This window comes from Patagioenas fasciata, chromosome 20 (assembly GCF_037038585.1).
Source record: "Patagioenas fasciata isolate bPatFas1 chromosome 20, bPatFas1.hap1, whole genome shotgun sequence".
Lineage (NCBI taxonomy): Eukaryota > Metazoa > Chordata > Aves > Columbiformes > Columbidae > Patagioenas > Patagioenas fasciata.
Window position 1 is genome coordinate 7,587,532 of NC_092539.1, and position 9,548 is coordinate 7,597,079.

General features: G+C 53.3%; 1 long non-coding RNA gene across 1 annotated transcript; it reads left to right on the plus strand.

Moving 5' to 3' along the window:
* The first annotated feature begins 6,495 nt into the window (after positions 1 to 6,495).
* Positions 6,496 to 7,504, plus strand: LOC139829525 (uncharacterized). The gene is made up of 3 exons (XR_011742034.1): positions 6,496 to 7,030; positions 7,247 to 7,288; positions 7,385 to 7,504. It is a non-coding gene; the product is annotated as an uncharacterized lncRNA (long non-coding RNA).
* The last annotated feature ends 2,044 nt before the right edge of the window (positions 7,505 to 9,548 follow it).

The window sequence follows — 9,548 nt, forward strand, 5'->3', positions numbered from 1 at the left end:
GTAGCTCGAGGGTTTAATGAACCTTTGCTAATAGGCTGGATGCATCTACAGCCATGTCCCCGGGTTCAGATCCCCTTGCAGTTGTGTTGTCTTCTGGTGTATCCAGGATGGCTTTGGAGGAGTTACTCTTGGTCTTTGCTGGTGTAATCAGGAGAGCACAGCCTGGAGAAGCTGCTGTGATGGGTGACATCAGCTGGGTTGGTCTCATCCCAGCATGTGGTTGCAAAGCAAGGCAGGAGGGCAAGGAGAGGTGATTTGGGGTGACACACCAGGGTGAGCTGGGGCTCGCAGGATGGGGCTTGCTCCCACATAGGGTTTCTCCTGGGAGCCTTCCTCCTTGGTACCCCCAGAGCCTGCACCCCTTTTCTCCCTCAGAGCAGGGGAGCCCCAGCACTCGTGTGCTCGCTGCAGGGAAGGTTTGGGGAGAATCCCCAAGGTGGGTGTGAATCCGGGTACATAGCCACCATGGAAAGCCCAGCAGAGCCTTGCCTCATCCACGCCCGGCCCTTGTGGCATGGCACCATGCAGCATCCCTCATCCCTCTCTCCCAGCTGCTGCCGCGCCAGAGGTACCGCTCAGAAACAACCAGCATCGCTGAGATGAAAACCAGCTTCTGTCTCTATAGCAACAGCGAGACATGGTGGTACCCACCATGGGGGTGCCTGGCCCGTGTCCCATGGCCCTGCTTGATCCTGTCCCCAGCTTTCAGCCCAAGTAACCCTGCCCCATCTGTCCCACTGTGGGCTCTGCTGGGTGCCAGGAGGCAGATTGGGGGGGTTCAGCCCCCCTGTGCTGCACTCACAGGCGTCCAGAGCTGGATCTGAGTGGTTTGGCTCAGCAGCAAGGAGGGCACAGCAGCAGGAGGGAAAGGACAATCTCTCTGGGCTTTGGGCTTCGATCTGCACAGATGCCGTCTGCCTTCCAGCCCTTGACTCTGCTCGTGAGGAGGAGCGTGGGTGCAGCATGCCTGTCCCCAGAGCCCTGCAACCAGAGGGTGTTCTCCCCACTCGGGCGTTGTCATGTGGCTGTGGGGCAGCAAAAAGCCAAATGGTTAAAACTCCTCCAGGATTTCCCAGAGATGTGAGTGTTTTCTCTGAATCTTCAGATCCTCAAATTAAGCCATGCGAGGCTCAGTGTGAGGCTCAGGGAGGAGTGGTCTTTCCCAAGCCAGGACACATCTCCATCCCAGAACAAGCCCTGTCTGCAGCCAGGCAGCTCTGGGCATCTTCTGACTTCCACTTTGTCTAACAGATGAGGTAAGACAATGTCCTGGAGGAGGCAAGTGCAGCGCATGGGTCCGGGGGCTGCTGCATGGGTCTGTGCAACCAGGAGAGTCCCCGGCTGCGCTGGCGGTGATTTGTTTGTGATTCTGGTGCGCACAGTGACAGGCCCCTCCTCCCCTCGCCCTAATGCTGATTATGCTCAGCAGAAAAAAAAAAGATATTTTAATTTATTAAAAAAAAAAAAAAAAGGGTGCCATTGCAAGTAGCAAATCTGGATTATACCTTTGGGCATATGTGGGAATCACAGCTGGGGTGTTTAGTTCCTCCACCCCCCAACCTAAGCTGTTGTTTTATTCCAACATGCAGTTTTGTGTGTTTGTGGCTGGAACCGTGCTGAAATGAAGGTTGGACAAATCCCTTCCCACACTGGGGCTGTGGGGCCCTCCCTGCCATGGGGCTGCTGAGCGGGATCCTCTCTGCTGTCCCCCAGGAAGGGGTGACTTGGGCCCCGTGTCGCCCTGGGGACAAAGCAGGTGATGGGGAGGGAAGCGCAGACACTGGATTTGAGGACTCGGGGGGAATTAGGAAGGCTGTTACACAAGCTCTCCCTGTGGTAGCACAGGTGTGGCTCTAGTTCAGCCCGTGCTGGGTTTTCTTGGGCAAACGCACTCCTTTTATTCACTGGGGGTGTTTCTGATGGGGGTGAAGGGACCCATGGGTTTACACAGCTCACAGCACCTTGGTGCAGCAGCCCCAGCTCCCAGCACCGCTCCCTGTGGCACCAAATCGTGCAGGACAGCCCCAGCAGCCACAAACTCCCTTCTGCTCAAAGGTTTCTCCCCAGTTAGAGAGAATCATCTATGTGATTTTTGGTTAGGTTTTTGTATTAAAGCAATAATTAACCACATCATTTGCAGGCTAAAAGTTTATGTATTGGGCAAAGCCTAAAGAAATAGGATGGTTCCTCCCTTTCAGACGTGTGTGCTGTCAGAGCAGGTGATGCTGCAGATGGGAGATACATATGTGAGCGCAGATGATGCCGTTCATGTGTGTTTGGCCATCTGAAATAGCGACGTGGCCGGTCCGCGCTGCATGGTGGGAACAGGTGACCAGAGAGGAGTTTTATTCTGTGTCATCCCAAGAATCCCTGGCTGAAGCACTTATTTCTGAATATAGCACTTGATTTAAGGTGGTGCTGAGCACTCTACCCCCCAGGCAGGCAGGGATGGGGTTGCTTCGCTCCCTACCTCGCTGGGGCTCAGAGGCAGCAAAGGTCTCTGCGTTCGTTCCCCAGGACACAAGAGTCAAAGCGGATTAAGGGTCCCTTGACTGATCACATTTATTTCATTATTTGAGTGAAATCCCTTGTAAATACCACCTCCCCCCCACCCCTTCTTATAAAAATAGAAGGCAGGGAAGAATTGGAGATTTAGGAAAAGTTAATCGCAGGAGTCGCTTGAAAACCGTTAACCTCTTGCAGCCCGAGTGAGGCTGAGCAGCTGAGCAGAGTGGGGAGATGCTGCACGGCCTGGGGGGTCCAGTGGTTTCCCCAGCCCCCCCAAAGCAGGGTTTTCTTGGAAAATCCCTGGTTCTTAACAGGGGAGTCCTCTCCCGGCTCGGTGATACTACAGCAGCTTTGCTCACAGCTTGGCCATGGTGAACTGCTAATTGCAGTGTTGGAACAAATTGGCTCAAGTGTCCAGATGACTCCGGGGCACTCGGGGAGGGGGGACACGTCTTGGCATTGTGGGCTCAGGGCCACTTGAAATGCTGATGCTCTTCCCTTTCCAGTGTGGTGACTCTGGGGACCTGGGCACTGCACAGGGATGTCTCCCAGATTAAGTATTTCGAACAAACTTCTAACAGGTGGAGCTGGTGTCCTGTCCCGAAACTGCCCTGTCCTTGCAGAGTCCTCATCCCTGTGATACACCCTTGCTCATGGGACCCCCTCTGACTTTCTCACTTCTCCCAGGACCAGCAGCCTTGTGCAAGATCATCAGTGCCAGAAAGTCAGACCTGCAGAAATTAATTAAAATAAGAGGATGTGAAAAGAAGCTGAGAGCTACTATGATGGATGGTGGCAAAACACTTGCTCAGAGACCAAAGCGCTCTGGGTGTTCAGTGGTGTTTGCTTCCAGCCAAGGAGTCACGCAATAGTTAAACACACTTGATGTGATGGTGATTAAGGAATCAGACCCTGACATCTGGATGCAGGTCCATTGCAAGGAGCTGTGATGCACCCGGCGCTGATGCCCTCTCCCCGCTGGGATTTGCACCTCGGAGCTGCCAACACTTGTTTGTCATGGTTTGCTTCCCCTGGCTGCAAGGGGGTTTTTTATTCGCTTTAAATCCAAAACCTAAAGTTGTATATTAATAGCATGGTAATGCATAGCCTTTGTGTCCAAGCCAGGGGTTATATAAAACACAGATTAATGGGAATCAGCAAAAGAGAGGAGCACGTGGAGGGATGCGGTGAGGATGCCTTGGGAGGGGAGGCAGGAGGGAGCTGGCAGCTCCAGAGGGGAGAGAAGGTGGCTGAGCACATCCAGAGTGCTTCCTGGCAGGATTTGTCCCCGTTATTGTTCTGCAGTCCCCGATTCAGGACATTTCCTGAGCCAGCATTGCTGCGACGTCACGTCTTTGGCCCCTGGGTGATCACAAGAAAGCAGAAAGAGGGTCTGTGAATTTGACTGGAAATGACTGTTGGTTTTTTGTTTGTTCTTTGGTTTGGTTTTGGTTTTTGTTGGTTTTTTTGTTTGGTTGGTTTTTTGTTTTATTACATACATCATTTCTGCACCTGCAAACAAACCACAGGCCAGAAGATAAAGCAACAAGCGGCCATCCAAACGAAAGGCACTTTTTTCACTAGGTTATAAATGAAACCCCCAACGTGGCTTGTTTCCCCTCTCCCGTCTCATAAAGCGAGGTGATGCTTGGGTTAAGAGAGGCTGGGGATTGTCAGAAACTCCTTTCCCTCGTTGGTGATCTCTGGGAGATCGGTGCTGGTTTCCAGGGCCCGCACACACCACCCAGAACAGCAGGGCCCGAGTCTTGGGCAGAAAAGCTCCTCTTGCAGACTCCTCAGCCCAAAACCACTCAAAATGTACTGAAGGGGCAGCAGGGACACTAAACCAAACCCTTCCCTTTGCAGCTCCTCGGACCACGGGCAGAAGAGACGAGCAAGAGGGGGAAAGCAACAGGTTTTTGGGCACCTGCCTCCAATTGTGACTTTCCTTGGGAAAGCACGACCGTCTCGATATCTCTCCATACAGGCAGATTCCTCCCACCGCCGGAGGAAGGCACAGCTGGACACCAACCATCAATCATGTCCCGCCAGGAAGGGCTTCTATGGGTTGCGGGATTCCTGGTGGGGTTACTTTTTTTCAAAGCCTTCTGCAATAACAGCAACCGTTGCCCCGCTTCCTTTCTAGATAACCTTTTTCCTGCTGCCCAACATGCTTATCTGCTGCAGACAGACTGGCAAGATGAACCGGAAAGCTGATACCTTATCTCTCCCTCTCAAGGAGCTTATTTAAGTGCTGGAATGTGTTGCGATGGTAAATGATTGTTAAAACCCAAGTGGGGTACATGGACCTAAGGACAGGTCCTGCTGGGAGGGAGCACCTAGTCAAAAAGGACACTCATGGGACTACAGCCTTTCTGGGATTTTCTGGTTTTTATCTGCTAAAAGATGCATTGCCTAAAGTGCAAAATGTTTCTTTCAAAACCAAAAGGCATGGGCTGGGTTTCTCGATAATCTGTGGGTTAATGCTGCAGGCTGCTCCCACCTCTGCAAGGTTCACCGTATCCCTTCGATACGGCTTTATCTGTGCCTCAGTTTGCTCTTTGCAGCAAATATACTGTTGTGGGTTGGCCTCGCAAGGGGTGCAGCGAGGGTTAACAGTGTGTGATATCACATGGCAAGTGTTCCTCGCTCACCCTTAAATCTGTACTGGTGCGGGAAGCCATAAGATGCTAACACATCCATAAAGGTAAATAGGATTTGAGAGCTATCGGGCTAATTGAAATGAATGGGGCTCGGCTGCTCAGACAGCATGATACAATGAAATGAGACCTCTCTGGGGACACCGAAGTTGAGCAGAGCTTCAGCACTTCACTTATTTCAGCCACTGCAAGTGGCAGCTACAGCAATAGCAATTGCAGACGCCGGGGTTTGAGCACTGGGACAGCAGGGGGCCAGGGACAACCGGTGTGACCAGTGTGATGTCCATAACAGCTGCTGAGGAGGGGTGAGACAGACTTATTTTGGTCCTGTCCTGGGTAGAAAAATAGATGGTGGTGCTGGGTGCCAGCCTGGACAGAACACGCTGCCAGCAAAACAGGGGTGCTGCCCCTCTCCATAAAAAACTGTGTCCCAGTGCACCTGGGGGTAGGATGGAGGAGAGGGGAGCAGGGCCAGCAAAACCACAGGGGAACAACCCCAAACCAGTGAGCTCTAGGTGTGAGTGTCCAGATCCCAGCGCCCAGACCAGTAAGCGATGGGAGCTCATGAAGGGTCCCTACACCCCCCCTGCCCTGACCCCAGCACCCAGGGCCAGGCTTAGACTCGGGATGGCTCTTGCTGCTCCAGCTGCTCTCGCACAGTAGTTGTCAGAGAAACTGTACAGTGGCAGCGCACACGGCTACCATGGGCTGCTGCAGCTGAGAGTTAATCTGTTCCACACCACCAACTGCTTTTCCATAGCGATGCATAAGGAATTGCTATCCCAGAGCAGACCCCAGAGTAGACCTCAGCTCACCTGTGTGACAATGACAAGTGCTTCAACGGCAATGCAGGTTGACGACCCTACAGCAGCCAGGATGGGATGTGATTTCTGGGGAGGTGTGATCCAGTCTTGCTGGAGCTAGAGCTGGCCCACCCCCTGAGGCTTTTTATTCCTTGCAAAACTCTTACAATTAGACACTGTGATGTGCATGTCTGCAAGACCCTCTAAATTCTCTTTACATCTTACAAGGTCCTTGGCTCCATCCCCTTGGATAGCACCAGGCTCCAGCCCCAGTCACAGCCTTTTTGGGGGTTGCAGAGAGGACCCTGCAGGGAAGCAGGACTGACAGTGAAACCCATGGCACTCATTATTCTCCCCACGATGTGATTTGATTATGCTGATTACAAATAGGGCTGGTATAGCCGCTACATCCTGACATAGGTGATCAATGATGTGTGTCTCCCCCAGCCCTCCTTCTTCAATTCCTTTAGGGCAGCTCTCATATTTTGGGGATGTCACAGCTCCAGCCATTGTCCTGCATCCCTGCTGGGCACAGTGACCATCAGGATGGGGCCGGGCTGTCCTGCAGATAGAGCGAGTCTCAAAGGTGCCCAGCTCCGGCTGCAGCCCCCATCCAACTTAGCAGTTGTCCCTGTCAATGTAAAAAGTAGGAATGGGGGGGAACCATCTGAGCTTCTCAGCATCTGTGTCTTGTGATCCTGAAACCCAAGAGCCCCCCCTGACTCAGCAGGTTATTAATAACCCCCTGGCCGCGCTCCTGCTGCAGTGCCTGCCAGCCCTGGCATCGCTGGTCTCTCCTCTGCAGCCGGGCAAGACACACACCCCGGGCAAGGTCAGGGGCTCCTTCCCGCTGGCCCCTGCATCCCATCCTCACCCACAGGGCTGAACAGACATGGTGTGAGGCTCGTGGAGGGACCTGGAGAGACCCCAAGACTCCTGCACCTCCCACCAACACTGGAGAGGCTCCTCATGCTGGTGACATGAGCCTCATTGCACCCTTGTCCCAGGTCATCTGTTTTCTTGTACCCAAACCCAGGCCTGGTCCAGGCTGCAGGGCTGGTGAGTTGATCTTTCTGGACTGTAGCATCAGTAACTGCTACCTGCCCCTTCCCCATGCTGGGACACACTGGGTGTCCCCAGGCTGGTGCAGCCCCTGGTGGTGTTTGGTCCCCACATCTGTTTGGCCAGGATGGGGCCTGCCAGCCACTCGCTTTCCATCTGTCTCTGCTGAACCTCTTCTTTGGTCACAGCCTTTGTCCATGCTCTTCTTCCCAGGATTGTGAGGGTGAAGCCACAGGTCCCTTGAAGACCCTCCAGGTACGTGTGAGACCTAAGAGGAAGAACGGCATATTCTCACCCTCATTTCCCACCACCTCCTCTCCCCCACCTGTCCCCCACATCTTGGCCTTGCAGCAGGTGAAGCGTTTCAGCCCACTGTATCAGACAAAACCCCCTTCTCACCTTCTCGACACCTTGACCTCCTCTCCGAGCGGTGTGTCTGGTACCATCATGCAGCAGGTAAGCTGAGCTGTTCACCCCCAACACGGGCCCTTTGTTCCCGGGGAGAGATGCAGGGGATGGGGCTGGCATCCCCCTGCCTGCGGGATGCAGCTCCCGGGGCTCCCCGGGTACCGGGGGGGACACACTAGCCTGGCCGCCCGGAGCCGGGGGGACACGGAACGGAGCCCGCCCGCCGCCGGCTCCCAGGCTGGATGTGTCGCTCCCTCTAGTGGGGACACCGGAGGATGTCGCCGCCGCCGCCACCCGGGATCCCGGCCCCGGGGGGGCGGCCCCGGGAGCCGCGGGAACGCTGCCCCTCGGACAGGGATGTCCGGACCCGGTTACACCCGTGTTATCCCCGTGGGGAGCTGGGCCCTGTGCACGATGCCCCACGCCAGGTGAAAGCCCCGTGGGAGGTTACACCTCGTGGGAGGTTACACCCTTGAGCTCTTCCCGCAGGACTCCCCAGCAGCGCATGGGGACCGAGGGCCGTTCCTGGCTGGATCTTCTCAGGGCTGAGGGTGCGTTTTGCTGAGCGGAGATACTTGGCGCCCACTGAAATATTTAGGAATTGTGTTAATAATTAAAGAAGAGACTGAACTCAAAAGGGACTTTGGGTGATCTCATGAGACAGATGGGACAAATCTAGTAATGAGAAAAACTGCTCCCTAAAGCGTGGCATTATTTCATAAATTCTCCAAGAAAAAGGGAATACTGCAACCCTGGAGATGTTCCAAAAAATGTCCTTTGCCTGGGGACTCTGGGAGCGAATCCCGCAGCCCCTGTTTATCCCAAATTACCATTTTTGTCTCTGCATGTGTGCAGGGTTCACACGCTGACCAGGCTGTGATCATCCCATCACAGATCAAAGCCATGTTTGTCAGGGACAGCGAGAGTCTGCTTGCTTACACCAGGGGTTGCAGTTCTACCAGAATCACTTATTCTTATCAGCTTCGTCGCATCCAGGAGCAGCTGATAGTTCCCTTTGGCGAGGCGAAGCGAGATATTTTTGAACTGTGAAAAAACAGCCGTCTCGTAACACATGGAGCAGAGGAGTCAGATGGTTGTGATTGAAGGTTGGAACCATGAACCTAAATGTGTCCATGAACTTAGATTCCTGCCACATCTGTGGTTTCTAAGAGGGTTTCAAGTTGGGAAGCAAAATTATGGGCCAGTTTAAATCTGAACTGAATATTAGACATTGCAAAATCAATTACTTTAAAGTCCCTTAAAGCTCCTTCAATAAATTTGGGGAAAGTGTGGATTCGTCTATCCTTGTTTTCCATGTTGGGGAGGTTTCCCCCTCTCTGCTAGTGTAGGTCTTGTGGTTAATAACAGCCTCAAATATTTGGCTGAGTTTGTCCCCAAAGCAGGCTATGGTTTTCATGATTGGACAGACCAGAGTGAATGAAATGTCATTTTCAAGAGAGAGTGGGGTTTGCTAATAAAATACCTGGATCAGCTCTGTTTGGCCAGGATGGGGCCTGCCAGCCACTCGCTTTCCATCTGTCTCTGCTGAACCTCTTCTTTGGTCACAGCCTTTGCCCATGCTCTTCTTCCCAGGATTGTGAGGGTGAAGCCACAGGTCCCTTGAAGACCCTCCAGGTACGTGTGAGACCTAAGAGGAAGAACGGCATATTCTCACCCTCATTTCCCACCACCTCCTCTCCCCCACCTGTCCCCCACATCTTGGCCTTGCAGCAGGTGAAGCGTTTCAGCCCACTGTATCAGACAAAACCCCCTTCTAACCTTCTCGACACCTTGACCTCCTCTTCGAGCGGTGTGTCCGGGACCACCATGCAGCAGGTAAGCTGAGCTGTTCACCCCCCAACACGGGCCCTTTGTTCCCGGGGAGAGATGCAAGGGATGGGGCTGGCATCCCCCTGTCACAGAAGTCAGACAGGTTGATCTAACACAGCCAAGGGTTGTATTTCTCAGAACTATTCCTTGCGTTTTGAGATACACCTTCTAGCACCCTGTGTCAAATAACTGTCTTGATTTTTGTTTCTTCTGAAAAGGAGGGCTTTGACAGAGCAAACAACTAGAAAAGCAGACACTCCTAGCAGCATTTTTCTGT